We start from the raw sequence: 20,837 nt of genomic DNA on the forward strand, positions 1-20,837 counted from the left end.
TGGCATGAACATGGAAAAACCTTAACAACACACATGCTTTCAAATGAATGATGTAATGCTGCTCCAATGGATAGATGAAAAATATGCATCCTTGAAGAATGCTTGATGATGAATGCTTGAATGTTTGAAAGCTTGAATGCTTGAGATCCAATTCTTCCTTCATGAATGTATATCCAAATGAGAGAGGAATACCTCCTTATATACCTATCTGTTGTCAAACCTTTAATTTTCTGACATAGGCTGACATGAGGAATCAATTCTCGCTCAAATTTGAGATAGGCCCTAGGGGCCAAAATAGGTCCCAATTAGGGAGGACCAGGATGTGGTGCCCTAGTTCTGATGAGGACTAGGGCATGTTGCCCGGTCCTACCCCCAATTGGATCAGGAACAAGGGGCCCTAGCATAGTGCAAGATGAAAACAAGAATTTTATTGCATGGGGATGCATAAATAGGTCTCGATCAAGCATGGGGATGAGACCACTAAGGTGAGAGCCCGAAATATGGTCAAAATTGCAGGGTGTGCAATTTTAGGACATTGCATACATACATACATACATACATACATACATACATATATATATATGTATGTATGTATGTATGTATGTGTGTACATACATACATACATACATACATACATACATACATACATACATACATATATATATATATATACACATACATACATACATACATACATACATACATACATATATATGTATGTATGTATGTATGTATGTGTATATATGTGTGTATGTATGCACGTATAATGTATGTATGTATGTATACATATACATATACATACATGTGTGTGTGTGCTCCTATCAAGGCAAGAATACTTATGCATTCATTTCATTATATTCCTATAATTAATTTTTGTATATCCATATATATTATATTCCTCTATGTATATATCTATATAGCATCTCTCTCTCTCTCTCTCTCTCTCTCTCTCTCTCTCTCTCTCTCTCTCTCTCTCTTTGCTTGCCTATGTGTGTGTGTGTGTGTTTATTTGTGGGCAATACAAACAAGAGGTTGCAACTATATAATTTATCATTGGAATGATAGTCTAGGGACTATCTATATGAACTTGGTGACAACATTAGGAAAATCCTAGATGTGTGTTAAGGCAATGGTGAATCAACCTCTTATGCTAGAATTAAGGTAATTTCTATCAAGAGGATTACTCCCATGATAACTTTACTAATAGACATAGGAGATTGGAACCAAGCTTTGGAGATAGACGATGACACATATTTCTATATGGGTGTGGTAGAAGAAATCATCATAGGGCTACTTGTCATCACTCATAAAAATTATGAACACTTAAGCCTAAAATGAAGGAGAAATTGGAAATTAAGTTTCCTCGGTTACCTACCATGTATGTAGATCAAATAAAAGAAAACATAACATACTTGAAGGATGAAAGAAGGAAACAAAAATAGTTTGTGACTTTAGGCCTATCTCTAAGGTCAGAGTTAACAAGGTGGCAAAAAGGAATGTGGGGACAAGGCAAAGCAAGGACTTGCAAATGGCACCCCTTTCTAAGGATAATTATTCATAAAATCTCATCACATTGTCAATCCTTAAGATTGATGCCATTGAAGATGATGATTCTCTCTTAGGAAAAGACTTAAGGGAGGATCAATATTATTGACTTGAGATCAATCGATCAATATACATCCAAAAAAAATAATGATAGATTTTTGAACACCAAAATGAGGTGAAGGTTCAATAAAGATGATAGGAAGAGGATCTAAGCATGGATTATACCTCAATCAAATCCTAATTGCAAAGAACAAAAGGAGGAAACCTCTCCCTTGGAGTATAATGAAGATCCTCATTCAAAATGCTAGTGGCCTCTATACCCCTAATAGGCAACGAATGATAACAGGTCAAATGTTTCATCAACCACTACAAGGTTTGAAGGGCTCTTTTTGTGAGGTGGTTGGAGCCTCTAAGAGATAGGGATCATGTAGAAACTTGAGTAGATTGATATAGACATTATGTCTTGCCAACAAAATTTGATGAGACTCGGGTTAAGAGTTTATGATTAAATCTTGAATTCACACTATACAATGTTTATTGTCCAACAAAAATAGATGAAAGCAAGGCTCTATGGGAGGCTTTAAGTTTCAATTTTAGAAATGTCCATTATAAATTTATTATCAAGTTTTACATAATCATTCTAGGGCATTTCTATGGTTGAATATTGCTACCCTCAATCACTTTGATGATCATAAAGATGGTTTTATCAAATAGATTGACATAGGAATACATGATACTTGTGATCAAATGATATTTGGTTAAATGATTTGAAAAAACCATCAATCCTTAACAACTAGAAAATCAAGGTAAATCAACATATTTATCAAATCAATTTAATCCATTACATAATCTTAAAGTTCAATACATTTTATTTCCTCTTAACAGAAAATTGTTCCTCACTAGGCCCTAAATTGGGGTAGAACCATTAATGTGTGGTGCCTTGGTCTTCACTGGGACCATGGTGCCATGTCATGGTCCTCCTTATGTGGGCCCTAATTCAAATCAATTACCCAATCTCAAATTTGAGTGGGAAACCTCTCTTCATTTTGGCCTATGTTGAAAAATTAACATGTTTGACAACGAGCAAGTATATAAGGAGGCTTTCCCCTCTCATTTTGGAGGATGGTAGTATTATAATCATAGGGTATCAAGCATTCAAGCATTCATCATCAAGCATTTATAGAGGTCTTTGAGGCTGCATATTCTCCATCCATGTATTGTAGAGAAACTTTACATCATTCATTTGTAAGCATGTGTGTGTGATTAGGGTTTTGTCATGTTCATACCATTTCATACAACATATGTGATTACATTCAAGAAGAAAAGCATCATTATCACTCATTGCAGATCTGAGACCGTACACCTTTCCATTATTTATTTCAATATGTGCAACATTTCATTCAAGGTTGATTCCTCAACTAGGTTTTGACTTAGGTAAACCCCTATTACCAACCTATTTCCCCTTCCTTCTATGTGCAAGAAATAGGTATGGATCTACGATCTTTAGGATAAGCTTTATTTACAATGATGAATCAATCCCCCTTTAGTGTGTGAAAATTATGGAGCACCGCGGTGATGGGTGCCATGGTCCTAACATTTTAAGATCTCTTTTAGAGATCAAGTCCGAGTCTGCTTATATTTGTTAGATCCAGGTGCATGCCTCAATTCGACGACTGGAACTTGTTGTTTTCATGTTGTTACCTTCATTTCCAACACTTTAACAGTTCAACTCACAAAAGAGGGATAACCCAATTCAATCTAATTAGTATTTAGTCCCAATCCTTTTTGTTTTGTGATTTTATCTATTGGATTCCTCCCCTCTTTTGAATGTAATGTGCTTGAAGTCACAATATTAGTGGTTCTCATCCTTTTTGGGGTGCAAACCCTAATTTTTCTGCCCTACATTTTAGTGAACCTGACTCCTTACACCTTTAATTCTGATTTATGTTTTTAGATATGAGTGTTTATGCAATTTAAAATTCAAATTTTTATAAATACAAGTTTCATTTCCAATTAAATTTCAGAACGTTAGAGGTTAAATTCACTAAAAGCCTAATTTTTTAAATTTAAAATTGACCTTGTGAATTATTTAATTTGGATTAATTATTTCAGATCTGAGTGATTTTCATATTTCACAATTCAAATTTTCATTTATAAGTTTAAATTTTAAATTAAACTTTAAAATTAAGTGGTTAAATTCAAAAACCCCAATTTTAAAATTTAAAATTAAGCTTGTGGGTTGTCTAATTTTGCATTAATTATTTCATATCAAAATATTTTCACATTTCAAATTCAAATTTTTGTTTTCAATTTTTATTTCAAATTTTATCTTTTAAATTTAGAAGCTAAATTTCAAAAATACAAATTATATATATATATATATATATATATATATATATATATATATATATATATATATATATATATATATATATATATATATATATATATATATATATATATATATAAACAAAAAAAAAATCAATTTTGTGGGTTGTTTTGGTTTGGATCTATAATTTTTAAATTTTTGCTTTGAGAGTATTCTAAATATCAATTTTCAATTCATAGATCTTATCAAATCGCATAAATTAAGAGGTTTTATTTAGAAAACCCTAATTTATTTTGACTAATTTACTTGGATCTAAATTCAAATATTCATCATGGAAATTAATGGATTTGATTTATTTGTTATTTCACATATGATTACTTTTATTTTTACCTACATTTATTATAATCATGAACTGGATAATGGATTTTTTCACTTCATGTTACATCTTTTCATTCATAGCACTTGGACATATTGCATTTTTAGGGTTTCCAAGTTGCTTCCATTTCATCAATTAGATCTCAAAGCTTTCATTTAAATTATATATGTTTTTTATGGTGCATTTCATATGTATATCACCTAAAAGCTTTTGTAGATCCCAATCTTAGAGGTACTGATGAAAAATAAAATACTTGTACCTCTCCTAGGGCATCTAATGTGAATGAAACAAAATCTAATACTCCTATCAATGATCTCTCTAATGGAGAGAAAGCATTGAAGAGAAACATGGTCTCATCTTCTTCTCATACGCATACCCTTGTGCAAGGGGGGAAGATCAAGTTATTGATGTTTTCATCTCTCTAGATCCTCCTTATTCTCCCAGAGCCTATCTTAGTCATCAAAACATTTGTAGAGAAGATAATGTTACACATTTTATTCATGATCTATCTCCCCACATAGAATTAAGAAAATATGAGGCCTTAGATGATAAGGATCTTCTTTCCCAAGCAACCAAAGAGGACATGCATGATGGTATAAAGGACAAATATCCTTCACAAGATATTATGTCTTCATCTACTAATCCCTTTGTTCCCTCTAGACATCCTTACACTACAAATTTCTAATAAGTCCATTATAATGTTCCTCCCCCTTCTCAATCAAGAAATTCCTATAGGAGTGGATATAACATAATATCAAAACAAGGTTTTAGAGGTCAAGGACTTGGAAAATTTGAACAAGGAATTAGAGTCCCTATAAAAACTCCTACAAAAATTTGTATAGAAGGCCTAGGACATTATCACATGGTTCTCTTATGGATTTCCTCCTTAGGATTCAATACTTTAAAGATCATCTTGCAAGACAAAGGATTCATTAAGAGTCTAAAAGTGCTTCTTCTTCAAAAACTCCTTTTTGTTCATTCTATCAAACTTGCGATCACCATGCTAATGATTGTCATGATTTTCAAAAAAGTATGCAAAAATTAGTTGATAATGGAATTGTAAAATTTATAGATGACAATCTCTCTCCTTCTAGCAACCATTGTCCTGAAACACAACAAGATAAATCTACACCTATTGATGACCAAGAAAATTAGCAACTATAATCTTTTGAAAATTTAAGTATGACAAAAATGTTGTTTTCCCTTTCATTAAACTTAATTACAATTACAAGAATAAGGAAGGTGATACATATTGTCTTTATCATTGTAGTTGTAGACACCTAAAATTGTCCCATGTCTAATTATATAAATACTTTATTTATTTAATTACTTTAGCCTAATTCTTCTATTAATTAAATAAATTCTTATTTATTTAATTAATTCATTTATCCTCTTCTAGCCTTATTTCTCATTTAAATAAATACATTTATTTATTTAAATTATCCTTTTTCCTAAATTAAATAAATATCTTATTTATTTAATTGATCTCACTTCTTCTATTAATTAAATGAATCTTTATTTATTTAATTAATTCATTAACCTTTTCCACCCATGACACATGTCATTCATCTTTTAATTCATACACTACCTACCCTCTCATTATTTTCTTATTTTCTCTACCTACCCTCTAATCATAGCCGACCATTTATCTTTTACACCTCTCAAACTTATCCCTTCATTTCTTATAGTGTCTTCTATATAAGGAGATGGTTCCTTCATTACCAAACCCTAACTCAATTGCGCACTCGACTACACTACACCTTTGCACTTGCATATGCGATCCTACTTGCAACCACATTTCCGTTCTTTGTTGAGCTCTTGTGCACACATAAAATCTGAGAGTAAATATATCAAGCAAGATCAATGGAGATAGGAAGAATGGAGATCCAAACCCTATTGGACATGTGATGGTATAATCTTTGTGATTTCATTTGATTTGCATTGTCTTAAGTAATCTTCATATGTTATGGTGGATCTTTGTTGTTGTTAGGCTAGGGTTTTGTGGTTGAATCTATTTAGTCTTTCAATGTTGTTGTTATCCATTTTCACCGTATACATTTTGGCATGCCCTGTGGGACCCTTGTCTCTTTTGCATTTAACCTTTTTTGTTGTAGATTTTGTGTTTTGAAGTTGCAGATCTGACATTTCCGACAATATTTTGATATTTTCGCGTCTGCATACTTTCGGATCACTTTTTTGGTTTTCTGCCACATCTGTGACATCTGAAATCGCGTCTGCACTCTCGACAGTATTTTATTTTTTTTGCAAATTCTGAGAAACGCGTTTGTGTTCCCTAGTCATGTCTGTGAGGTTTTCAAGTGCCTTTGCATCCAGAAGCCGCGTCTATGTTCTGGAATCGCGTCTGTGTCATATATAAGTGCATCTGCGAGGTTATATAGCGTTTGTGTTTCTGATAACCACATCTATGTGAAGTTGTTGCATTTTGGGTTTTTCTTTTATTCAATTTTTCATCATTCGGATTTTCAAATTTGGTTTATTTTGAACTAACATCTTCTGATCTAGCTAACGAAATTGGTGCATCTTGTCTTGAAAGCAAAATCATTTTTGTTGAAGGCCCCTATTTCACAAAGTCTTTTGGATCTAAAATTTACCTAACTTGTGTGCTTGCAGGAAGGGGTGATTAATTGAAACAATCCACACTACTAACAAATCTTTATTGCAAGACCTTGGCAAGGGTTTCTGATCTTTATTGTGTGCCTTGTTTTCATAGACTAGCAAACACTTCAATTGGTGCACTAAAATTGAATCATTGTCTTTTGTGTCTTGAGCAATAGGCTCTTTCTATTTCATCTTTAGAGGGCCTGTCTCCCTGTGTGGTCATTAGGACTACTAGTGAGGAGAGTGGTAGCAAAAGAAAAGTCATCTTCTTCCAAACCACTATAAACAACTATATTCATGGTGAAAACTATGGATAACATGTGCTGATTAGTTCATACCAATACTATGTCTCCGCATAAACCCGTTTGATCAAATTTATTTGATCATTTGTAGGGCGTAACCCCTACCGGCTGGGAGCCTTCTATATTTACAAAGCTTAAATTGCCACATGTATGGCCACACGAGCAGATGCCTTTACTAGCACCTTTTTGTATTAGAAGCCAAAATCCTTCTAGTTGTTGGGTCAAGAGGTCGGACCTCTAGTAGCAGCCCACACACATATGGTTCTTAGTAGAGATACAAAGTTTGCCACGAGGAGTTTTCGTGGGGACTGATGCTTGGCTGCCCCGAGAAGTGAGTGTCGAGGGTGGAGCCAGTGGGGTCAAGCATCTAAGTATCCACTCTGAATAGTGTAGCCTCGAGGGAAACTCCATGTGGGATCAAAAACTATTGTCTTGGCCAGCCATAAGAATTGTGTTGACTTATTTTGAGCAATCAAACATTCAAGACCAAACATCAAAACATTATGTCTTTTGTGTCTTCAAGTGTATGCAAAACAATTTTACATCAAACAACACACTTTTCTTTGGAGTTATTTTGGGTCTAAACACTTGCAAACATTGAGTCTTCATCAACACTGTGTCCTCTTGTCACGGAAAAACAATCAAACACTCAGATTTGGTCACAACAAGCAACCTCATAGATTGGAAAAATTGCACAAAGTTTGCAGAAACACATCTATGTCGGATAGAATAGCATCTGTGTTGTCTAAACGCGTCTGTGAAGGGCAAAAACACATCTATGTCTTTTGAGCAACATTGCATTTACAACATCTCAGAAATGTGTCTGTGTCATTTGAACGCATCTAAGAAGTATACAGGCACATCTGTGTTCAGGATTGGAAACTTTCATAATTCAGCAAACAAGAATAGTCACTTTCAGACTTATTGAGCTTCCTAGGTTATCTCTTCAAGTTTTCATCTAACATTCAACCTGTCTTTGGGTCTCCCAAGTCCATCATTGCTTTAAACCTTTCATTACATTCACATTTGTCTAAACTTGAGTCAAAAGGTCACTTGCTTCTCCTCATCATACTTTGTCAACACATTACATACAACAACATTTTGTTAAGTGGTCCCTCATCAAGGTCTATCACCTTTGGGTCTCATTTGGTCTTACTTAGAGTCAAGGTCAACTTACCTCATCAAGAGAAACTATCATCTCTTTGGAAATCACACCTACTCTACTACATACATACTTGGTCTTACACTTTGGACATTGCAAGTACACTTCAGATTCATTTACATTCTATCCAACTCTTGGTCTTTCATACCTTTCCATTTTCATCTAGTCTTACACATCTTGGTCAATACCACATAGTTCATGGTTGAAACCCATTCCCAAAAATCTAGGAGAGAAACCAAAGAGGCTCAAGGGTCCGCAAACATGAGTGTCTATGAGTATGACAATGATGTCTTTTTCAATTCTGATCATAACACATTACCTGACATGGATTCTTATAGAAACATTCCAAATGTTGAGAACATGGACACTACAAACAACAATGATACACACAATGACAATATGGACAATGTTTCAGTACATTCAGCAGAAGTGGAAGACACCATTATGAATCCCCATTTCAATCGATTGGTTGAGGAAATAATGAGGAGAGATAGACAATACTTCTTACAAGTGATGGCACAAAGTGGAGCCAAGATCCCTCATGATTTTGACATGTCTCAAATAATGGAACATAGACCTTTGCAACAAACTCACTCCAACATGGATCAAAGGAGGCCTACTAGTGGAGGCAATAGAGGACCACATATGGTGCCTGAATCACCACCATCTTTGTTTCAAAAACTAGAAGTCCCATACACACATGGTCAAGCATATAATACTCACCTTCATAGACCATTATGGAAGTCTTATGTAGAAAAATATGCCATGATAAGGACCAACCACCAAAGCAATTGGATATCCAAAGGCATGTTCAAAATTTGGACACAAGGAAACCCCGCGTCAAATTTGGGGGCAACACACTGGAAAAAACTCATGACATCCCTATAGAGTATGGTATACATGGACAAAGCAGATATCCCATTCCTCAACATGACTCTATACCAAGTGGTCAATATACGTAGCATCATTATAGACCTCCTCCATATGAACATGGGTATGATCAATATCATCCATATATGCAACATGCTCCTCCTCCACCTGGTGGTTCAGGCATGGGGTATGGTCCAAGAAGTCAATCTCCACCTAAGAGCAATTTGGAACAACAAATCAAGGATTTACAAAAGAAAATGGAGGACATAAATACACTGAAGCCAACTTACACAATGAGAGACATATGTCCTTATCCATTTGACAAGAGCATTCCAATGCCTCCTTTTCCTACACATTTTGTGACACCTAAGTTTGATAAGTATAGAGGAAAAGGGGATCCTAAGGCACACATAAGACAATTTTTCACAGCTTGCATTGAGGTAGCAGTAGAAGAGACATATTTGATGAGATTATTCCCAAAAAGCTTAGGTGATCAAGCTATGGAATGGTTCTCCCAATTCCACCTGGTATTAAGTCATGGGGTGACTTAGCAAAGGCATTTATTAAACATTTCTCATACAACATAGAGACAGACATATCAGTCACTACTTTGTGCAACACCAAGCAAAAGGATGGAGAATCTTTTTCATCATTTTTACAAAGATGGAGAAATCTAGCCAGTAGATGCTCTTGTGAAATTCCACAAAAACAAATGGTAGAAATGTTCACCCAGAATGTTAACAAAGACATTGGTTATGACTTGAGAAAAGCTTGTTTGTCCACCTTCAAGGACATCACTGAAAAAGGCTTAGCAATAGAGAAGGTCCTAATTGAGCAAGGCGTCATCAAAATATTCAAGGAAAACAAAGAGGACTTTAAAGGAAAAGACAAGCCAAGATTTTGGAATAAAAACAAGAACACAGTCAATGATGGTGTTGTTGATGCCAATATAGTACGACCCAAAATCATTTTTCTGGATCAAGCTCTACAAACAATCAGGTGAACACTCAAACAACTTCAAAGTCACGAAGGAAGTACACTCCATTGGGAGAACCACTTGAGTCAATTTTCAAGAAGCTAGTGGCAAACAAGATAATCACAATTCCAGATCTGCCTCCATATGAACCAAAGGTCAAACCAAATTGGTGAAATGATGATGAGTATTGTGAATTTCACAAGAGCAAAGGTCATAAAACAGGAAATTGTCATCGACTGAAAAACATCATACAAGATCTCATTGATAGAGGTGACATTGAGATTGAAGGGCATTCATCCAATCAAGAACATGAGATGTTTAAGGAACCATTCCCAAAGCATGACAAAGGAAAATCTAAAGCCACAGATGACCAAACCAACTATACAGAGCATCTTATAACTATGATTCAACTATTAATCACATTTCGATGGACAATTATGTCTCTACCATTATCATCAAGGACAAAACGCCTGAGAATTCTATCGAAAGAACCAAGATTGTCCTAAAAGGCATTGGATCTTCTTCCGAACCTACCTCTGAATGTAATGTCACTACTCATCGAGGTAAATTCACTTTGCAAGGTGCTCCAGCTAAAAACACTACTTCCTCATCAACCAAGCCTGAGTATGATCTTGTAGAATAGTTAGGGAAGACACCAGCACTTATCTCAATCCTTGAGCTCTTACACATATCCCTCGCACATAAAGCCATTCTTGACAAAATCTTGAGAGACACTTTTGTCCCTACTAATCTGAATGTGGACCAGTTTCAAGCCATGGTCAGATACCTGTCCATTCCACACTCCCTTACATTCACAGAAGTTGATGACGCCTCTATGAGCCAACCACATAATGCACCTTTACACATTGAATCCTTCATACACAAACATCAAATAAAATGAGTCCTGATAGACGGAGGAGCAAGTCTAAACATTTGTACCTTGATCACCATTAAATAATTGGGATATTCTGATAAAGCTGTGAATTCTACAAACAAAATTACCATCAAGGCATATGATGATGAAGAGCATTCATCCAAAGGCACAGTCACCCTACCTCTCAGAGTTGGGCCACTTATAAAGGATGTGGTTTGTCAAGTCCTAGTCCTGGATCTCACATACAATATCTTACTAAGACGTCCTTGGATTCATGAAATGAGGACAGTCCCATCTACATATCACCAATGCATTAAGTTTCCCCATAATGGAGTTGAAATAATAGTTAATGGTGATCCTAATCCATTCATATACTGCAATAAATTAAGACCAAAAAATGAGATGATCATTCCAAGTAATTGAGAAGCTATTCCTTCTTTTGCATACATTGATCCTGAATCATTAAAACCTTCGAAATCAAAACAAGGTGAGCTTAAAGGAAAATTCCAAGACAAGGGCATGGGTGAATACACTTTGAATGTACTTAAATGGGATCCTACAATCTTCCAAAAATGGGGTGAAATGGAAGAGGAAGACTTATACAAAATGCTTTACAAAGACCCTAAAAATGATACACAAGATCACATCAGCATACCATGTGAAAAATATGGCAAAGGGTTCAAGATCCTACAAAAATTTGGGTATGATGGTAAAAGCCCTCTTGGCTTAAGAAAGGAAGGAATCATTGAACCTTTACAACCTGAATTGACATTCAAAAAGGAATGCTCCAAAGGACTTGGTTTCATGAGTTCCAAGGTAAATGCTCAAAAGATACAAGAAGCATTACAAATCAAAGCTGCCAAAATTCAACAAGAAAATTGCTATTCCACAGACTCCAATGAATGGGAATGGGGTTTGGACAAATCTACCAGTGACTATGAACTCGTTGAGACATTCAGAGAACCAGGTGAACCCATAGAAGAAGAGGAATTTTATAGAAAATTCAGAGTTGGTCAAGAAATAATCTTGGAGGATCCCATACAGTCCTTGCCTCTAGGTTCTAGGTCGAAATCACATAGAATGAGAACACCTATCCCAGAATGTGCTACTAGTGATAACAATTTGGATTTGTTCACAATCAAGACTGATGAGGAGAGTGCCAACGATGACCTCGACGACTACCTCGACATACTTGAATATAATTGCATCTTCACTCTTAACCCCACTAACTTCGAAGACATTAAAGGCCTTCCCCTTGTTCACCACCAACTTATTGACTGGGACCATGAAGGACCTGCACAATTCGACACATTCCAAAATGATGAAGCTTTTATTGACTATCTTGGCATACGAGATGATCTTCCCCTAGGGACCATAAAGTGGGATACACTATAGAACTCAACAGCGTGGCATATTTGGGTGAGGGTGTCGGGCCTTCCAGTCGCAAAAATATAAAAATAAAAACAAATCAAGGGTCTTATGGCAAAAACCACATTGTGGCACTGTCTGATCCCAAAAAAGTAAAAAGAAAGGACGTATTTGAGGGCAAAAACCTCTCTGAGCACTTGAAGATGGAATTCTTGACATAATCCCAGTATCATATGAGGAAAAGTCATCCATATTGGTAGAGGAGACTATCAAAACAAACATTGGCGCAGAAGAAGTTCCACACAACATATTCCTAGCTCAATCTTTGACAGAGTCAGAAAGGTCAAAGTTCATAAGTTTCTTCACAGAACGACAAGTCAATTTTGCATGGTCATACGCTGATATGCCTGAATTGGATCCGGATTTGGTAATGCATCATTTGACAGTTAAACTGGGGGAAAAACTAGTAAAACGGAAATTAAGAAAGATGCATCCACAAGTGGCATTATTAGTCAAAGCAAAGCTTGAGAAATTATTGGATGTCGGATTCATACGCCAATTGATTATCCCGATGGATCTCCAACTTAGTGCCTGTCAGTAAACCAGATCGTAGTATCAAAATATGTACAGATTTCAGAGACATCAACAAAGCTTGTCCTAAGGATGACTTTCCATTACCAAATATTGACTTGACCATCGATCTCACAACAGGTCATGCGATGTTATCTTTGATGGATGGATTCTCTGGTTACAATCAAATAAAAATCACATCTGAGGATCAGCACAAAATGGCATTTACTTGTCCTTGGGGAACTTTCTGTTGGAATGTCATGCCCTTTGGGCTAAAAAATGCAGGCGCTACATATCAAAGAGCCATGACTACTATCTTTCATGATCTCATGCACGTTACTATGGAAGATTATGTTGATGACCTCTTGGGCAAATCAATAGACAGAAATACACACTTGGACATACTTTCAGTCGTCTTTGATCGGTTGGAAAAATATAAAGTAAGATTAAACCCCAAGAAATGTGTCTTTGGAGTAACCTCCAGGAAGCTCTTGGGATTCATTGTCTCAAAAAGAGGAATCGAAGCCGATCCAGCAAAAGTCAAGGCCATCCTAGAGATGCAACCACCAAGAAATATCAGTCAACTTCGATCTTTGCAAGGGAGACTCCAGTCCATACGAAGATTCATAGCACAACTTGCAGATAAATGTAATCCTTTTTAGCACCTGCTACACAAAAACATCAAATTCAAATGGGATGATAATTGTCAACAAGCTTTCCAAGCACTCAAAGATTATCTTCAGAATCCATCAGTATTGATGCCACCAGTTCCACATCAACCTTTATTACTATACATATTAGCTACTTCAACAGCACTGGAGGCACTCTTAGCACAACAAGTTCCTGAGGGTAAGGAAAAGGCAGTATACTACATCAGTCGCACATTGGTGGGATATGAGCTAAATTACACACCAATTGAGCTTGCATGTCTCACTGTGGTCTTTGCTTTGCAGAAATTATGACATTACATGCTAACTCATAAAACTAAGTTGGTTGCAAGGATCGATCCATTGAAATACCTTCTCAATAAAGAAACACTTACAGGTCGACTAGCCAAATGGGTGATGCTCCTGAGTGAATTCAACATTGAGTATGTGGACAAAAAAGCAATAAAAGGACAAGCTATCATAGATCAGTTAGCAAATGCTCCCATGATGGATGATGTTCCTCTAATTTCAGAATTTCCAGATGAATCCATCTTAACAGTGTCACATGCAAAGCCTTGGCAACTATACTTTGACGGCTCATACACACAGCATGGGGCAGGAGTTGGCATCCTCTTCATAACTCCTCAAGGGGATTCTATACCGCAATCATATCAATTATCCTTTCCCTGCACTAATAACATAGCGGAATATGAGGCATTAACAACTGGATTACGGATTGCAGTTCAGTGGAAGATCCAGGAACTTCATGTTTATGGGGACTCTCAACTTGTAATTCATCAAGAAACTGATGACTACCAAAAAAAGGATGAGAAATTAATGCCTTACAAAAGAATGGTGGATGACCTAAAACAACATTTCACAAAGATAGACTTTGAGCAGATACCAAGAGAGCAGAACCGAGCCGCGGATGCCATGGCTACAATTGCTTCACTAATTGATCTACCATCAAATGAGACCTACTATGAGTTCTTGGTGGATAACCTTTTGGTTCCCTCATATGAAAACACTCCTACTAAGATGATATGTGTCGTCGGTTTTGAGTCCCAGTTATATGGTTCCATTTTTACATACCTTCGTGACAATACTCTTCCTCCTGACTTATCCAATAACCAACGTCACACTTTCATTCGCCAATCTTCTCAATATGTCATTTTAGCCGACATCCTATACCGTGGAGGTCTAGATGGCACTCTTCTTAGATGTTTAGAAAGTGACGAAGCTCAGATTGTGTTGGGTGAACTCACAAAGCTGGTTCCCACTTTTGCCAACGAAGGAAATTGACGAAAGTGAAAAATTTTGTTTACAAGGGGTTCGAGCGAAGTGGGGGTGTTCGAATGGAATACCCTTTGGGGTTCGAGCGAAGACCCCCCTAAAAATAGGGGGTTCGCTCGAACCCCCCTTCGTTCGAACCCCTTTTTTAACACTTCTTTGAAAATTTCTACATTTTTTTGCAGATTTTTGGCCTTGAAACCTCTAGTTGAAGGCTCAAATGGAATGATCTTGACAACCCAAAATGTAGTATTATAGTCCTTGAAGCAAGCTTTCCAATGAATATAATTTTATTACATATTGAGTTTATTATGAACTTGTTTTTTTAATTTTACCAAATATAGGTTTTTCACCGAACATGAACTTCTGTGTTCAACGCATTAGGAAAAATAGGAAACTAGTTTAAAAAAAATCTGAAAAATATCTAAGCACTGGGTATTAATATCTTCTTTCTAACAAAAAAAATAAAATTGAATTTCGATATATATAGAATAAGTTATGTGTTCAAACGTAAACCTATGTCTGAATTATGACTAGTCGGACTTCAAAACTTAATAAAATGAAAAATATTGAACAGATCACTATCAAACCAACTGCAAGCCCTGGATATTGATGTTACAAACCAAAATTCGAAAGAATTGAGTTTTTATCATTTATAGAAAAAAAGTTATGAGTTTCGGGAGACACATCACTCTTAAAAAATGTAGTTTGTTGTAAAAAACTACTTTTCGAGGGAGATGGAAAAATTAAAAAAAAATCCTTCAAAAAAATTTGAAAAAAATATATACAGAATCTACAGACAAAATTCTACAAATCACTAATTTACATCATCTTCAAATTCTTAATATTTTAAAGGTTATAGTTGTCGGAAGTTGAAGATTATTTTAAAATTGTTCATCTCAGTGTCAAAAGTGGCAAAAAAGTGGGAACCATTATTGTGAGTTCACCCTGTTACGTGAAGTACATGAAGGGATATGTGGTCCACATTCTAATGGTCCTACCTTAGCCAAGAAACTCATCAGGACTGGATATTACTGGCCCAACATGGAAAAAGACTCATATCAGTTTGTCAAGAAATGTAAGCAGTGTCAACTTCATGGTGACCTCATCCATGCACCGACACAAGAACTTCAACCAATTGCGACTCCTTGGCCCTTTTGTCGGTGGGGACTCGATCTCATAGGCAAGATTCACCCACCTTCTTCCAACGATCATAAATTCATTATCACTGCCACAAAGTATTTCACACGCAAGTTACTGGAAAACAAATTGCTACATTCATTCTCAACTATATCATTTCTTGATACGGTATTCCTCTTTCCATCATCATCGATAACGGGCGTGCCTTCAAAAATCAGGATGTTCATGAACTCTATGACCGCTTCCATATTACCCATCATTTCTCCACACCATATTACCCCCAAGGTAACGGTCAAGCTGAGGCGTCTAATAAAACAATCCTTAAAATCTTAAAAAAGACAGTCGACAACGCTGGTCGTAATTGGCATATCCAACTTAATCCCACACTTTGGGCCTACCGCACAAGCGTTCACACACCTACAGGAGCTACACCCTATTGACTTGTCTACGGTGTTGAAGCTATCTTGCTTATTGAGGTTGAGTTACCCTCCTTACGAGTCTCTTTGCAAAACATTATCAGTGATGAAGACTACAGGGTTTCTCGCTTACAAGAACTTGAACTATTGGATGAACGAAGACAAACTGCTTTTAATCATCTCAAGGCTTATCAACAATGAATGAGTCACAGCTACAATCATAAAGTCAAGCCTCGCACATTTGAGGTAGGTGATTTGGTTCTTAGAGAAAATCCTAAAAATCAGCAAGACAGAGAGAAGAAGGGCAAGTTTGAACCAAACTGGCTTGGTCCTTACATCATCACAACAGCATATGAATCTAGTGCATATCAGCTCTCAACTATAGAGGGTGAACCTTTAGAGGATCCTATCAACAACATGCACCTTCGCAAGTTTTACACATAGCTCTTCAGCATATCCTAATTCAAAAATACAAAAAAATCATAAAATATCAAAAATGCAAAAAAATCATAAAACATAAAAAATCGTTACTTGGTGAAAACCTGGCAAACAGGCGCCTTGTGACACAAAAAAATTGAAAAAAAAAAGTAAAGAAAAACATTTCGTCCAATGGTGAAAACCACTTCGGTGGCACCCTGGGCAAGTACCGTGGTGAAAACTGGGTCATCAGCGCCATGCTTAGAAAAAGTGTTCCTCCCTCCTTCAGGATTCACTTTCATCCTTCACTTTGCACACACTCAAAGCCTATTCATTCATAATAAACTTACCCATTCCCATCATGCCTTGTTATTGATCTACCCAAGATTGGTTTGCCATTCATAATAAACATTCCTTTTCACCCCCTTCCATCCATAATAAATCAGCTCCTATCTATGGCTAAGGCAAATCCTATGTCTAGTGATGGGTGTGGAACTGAGAGCATCACATGTTTCGAGGAGTACAGTTTCTTCAGTCTAGCCGCGCACAATCCACAATAAAGCAGCATTTGCATCACAATCCGCAATAAAGTTCCATCTTCTCTGCAATAAAGTATCAATTTCATAGATTCAGTTAGTTTCAGATGAGACACAGCAACAACAATGGGCTTCAACAAATCAAATCTTTCAACAGACTCAGACAACATATGGTTCAGTGATATCTATCCTTTTTGTGAAAGTAAACATTGTGACCACAATCAAATAAGACTTATACAAGTGACAAGAGACACTAACCTTGAGGACTACAATGGATGTTGGTGTCGAGTCTTGGTTTTCTTTTGATTTTATTTTTTTGGTGACATGTCTTTTAGCTTTTCTGGGATGTCTCTGACTAGAGATTTTATCTCCAGGATGTCTTTGACTAGAAAGGCAAGGATGGGGTATCATCACCTATTTTTTTCTTTTGTTGTCTGTGGGTTGTCTCTTAGTAATGCTATGACTTGTCCAAGGATATGAGGACAATGTGAGTCTAGTATGAATTGGGGCATTCCTTGTTTGCGACTGCCTTATCTCCATGCAAATGGGTACGATGACTTTCTGGGTTGAACATATGCCTAGATTATCATAACCTATTTTGCCATAATAAAGCTCAATGATGATAATGCACAAGAAGCTCTTTCACTTCCATATCTTCTATCTTCCATCCCCCTTTCTTGATTGAATTTCCATCATCCTTCTCGAGTCCATGTAGCTTGCTATCACATGACTGAGTATAATGACACACCAAAAACATTTGCATCTCATGTAGTTGCACCTGCATTACCACATACTAAGCATTTCATACATACATATAGCTATATCAATTGTATCACATTTTGCACACAACACATGTTAGCACATTTTACATTCTCATCATGTAAACAGTTATTTACATCGTCATATCCATTTGCATTTCATCATGTATATATTTGCATCCATATCATAAGCACCACATAGAAACATACATCATGAGTCATATAAAAGCATCACATAGGTACACATGCATATAGCTATCGCAAAGATGGATCATCTCATATATATATAATCAAAAGTGTCATGATACAATGATGTCAAAATCATATAGCTACAATCACCCAAAGGTGTCTACATCATAATACAAAATGGTACAAAACATTGATACATAGGGAGCCCTCTACGGCTATGATGAACTCCCTCCCTCGGAGCCGCCTGGCCTCGACGGAGTCTGAGCCCTAGAAGGACCCACCCCAAGATCATCTCTCCTGCCCCCTCTATCTGGTGGTGGTGGAGGACCCATAACCCCACCGCTGGATGCCTGTCTCCTCTAACTCCCTCTAGTGGTCATCGATGTTAGTGATGGTCTGCGGAAGCTCCTCGCCCGCTACTCTGGTGGCACTGCCCCATAGTATAAGTCTCGCCAATAACCTATATCCTCCCTCACCACCTGAGCCTGTCTCTCCTCCCCACCCTCTCTTCGTGGAGCCACTCTCCTCTCTCCAACTGCACCCCGCCTCCTCTGTTGGCCTCTACCTCCACCATCTCCATCGTCATCCTCATCCCCTCTACCATCTCCATCTATCTGCTCACCTGGGTCTGTCAAGCGTGGAAATGGATGTTCTGCCCAATATGCAGTGTACTTTGCATCCATACCTGCATCCTCAATTTCAAGCCACATATCCCATGGCAAGGGAGTCATCTCTACCAGCTGCATCACTGCTTGATCATACGACAAAAGTGGCCCAAAGTGTGCCTAGTCTCGTACTATCTGCACATACATACCGGAACCCCATGGCATCCACTAGATCCTACCAAACTGCCTGCATACCCTATCTACCAACTACCTCTTCAGTACATAGGGCATCTGCCCAATCAGATATTTGCTCCTGAAGGTATAGGGTAGCTCCACTGCATCATCCTCCCACTGCTCGCACTCTCAGTATGACCTCCATACCACAGTATCAATCTCATCGATCACTCGATGCTAGTGCTCCAACCTGCCAATCTGTGGCTATGATGTAATCATATCATATAGATGAACAAAACTACGTCCATGACCCCTGCCTCTGAAATGTATCGGTTGTGTCACTGGCAGATGCTCATATGCCCACACCTGTAGCAATGTAACTCTGTAGCCCAATCCTACGGATCCATGATAAACAAACTGATGAAGCTCATAGTACAAATGTGCCAGCACGCACGGTCCCCAGGCATATCTGGTATGTTGTGTAACCAGTGTCTCCAAGGTGCTCCCCCAGCCCACCGCCAACCCTCGTGTCACCCTGTCTGGACATAGGAACCCACTGATCACTCCTCCTAGCACTGCTGGTAGCGCCAGTCCTGTCACTGTCATCATGTCCCATGCCACATGTCCAGCCCTCATCTCCAGTCCCGGATCCCGGAACACTCATCTCAGGGCCTCCCTATCTCCATCTTGATCATAGGGTATCAAATCCCCATCGAACAGTATCCGCAATATCCTGTACACATCCTCTAAGGTGACTGTCATCTCACCCATCGGCAAATGGAATGTGCATGTCTCAGAATGCCATCTCTCAGCAAGTGCAGTCAGCAAACCCATGTTCGCCCGAAACTTAGGCACATACATAATAAATTGCAAACCCATAACCTCAATCGCGGCTTTATCCTCAAATGTCAACTCTAGTCATAACCTCTGAGTCGACAGGAATCTCTCTCATGACTCCAGCATAAGAAAGTACTCCTGTAGTCAAGCAAATCAATCATGTCAGTCAAAGTGACACTCACTGTTCATCACAAAGTGTTGCTTCTATTCTAGTGACACTCACTGTTCATCACAAAGTGTTGCTATTTATCCTAGTGGTATTCACTATTCATCACAAAGTACTACATGTTTTTGCACTCCCTGTTCATCACAAAGTGGTGCTCGTATTTGCACTCCCTGTTCATCACAAAGTGCTGCTCATATTTGCACTCCCTGTTCATCACAAAAGTGCTACTCATATTGGTACTCCCTATTCATCACAAAGTACTATGTCTTGGTACTCACTGTTCATCACAAAGTGCCTCGATCTATCCTAGTCTTCCCTAGAGGACCTGCTTGAGTGTATCCTCTCAGCAGCTTATCCAATCAACAGCGTATGTTCATCACAGAACTGTCGATTTGGCCTAGAAGACACAAACGCACCTTCATGACATAAATGTGCTTACAGACTGCCCAGACATGCCTGGCACCAACGCAGACGTGCCTACACATTTTTAACATTTTTTGACAATATCCTAAAGCACATTTATTACACTACCTAAGATGCATTAATGACAACATTTATTACAACAAAGTACAAAGAGGTTTTAAGGTACTCACCGACACTCCTGCATATGCTGGCCTCTGAAATCAATGAACGCGATCGAATCTATGCACCAATGCCATTGTTGATGACTG

The sequence above is a fragment of the Cryptomeria japonica genome, chromosome 7, assembly GCF_030272615.1.
Source record: "Cryptomeria japonica chromosome 7, Sugi_1.0, whole genome shotgun sequence".
Taxonomy (NCBI): Eukaryota; Viridiplantae; Streptophyta; class Pinopsida; order Cupressales; family Cupressaceae; genus Cryptomeria; species Cryptomeria japonica.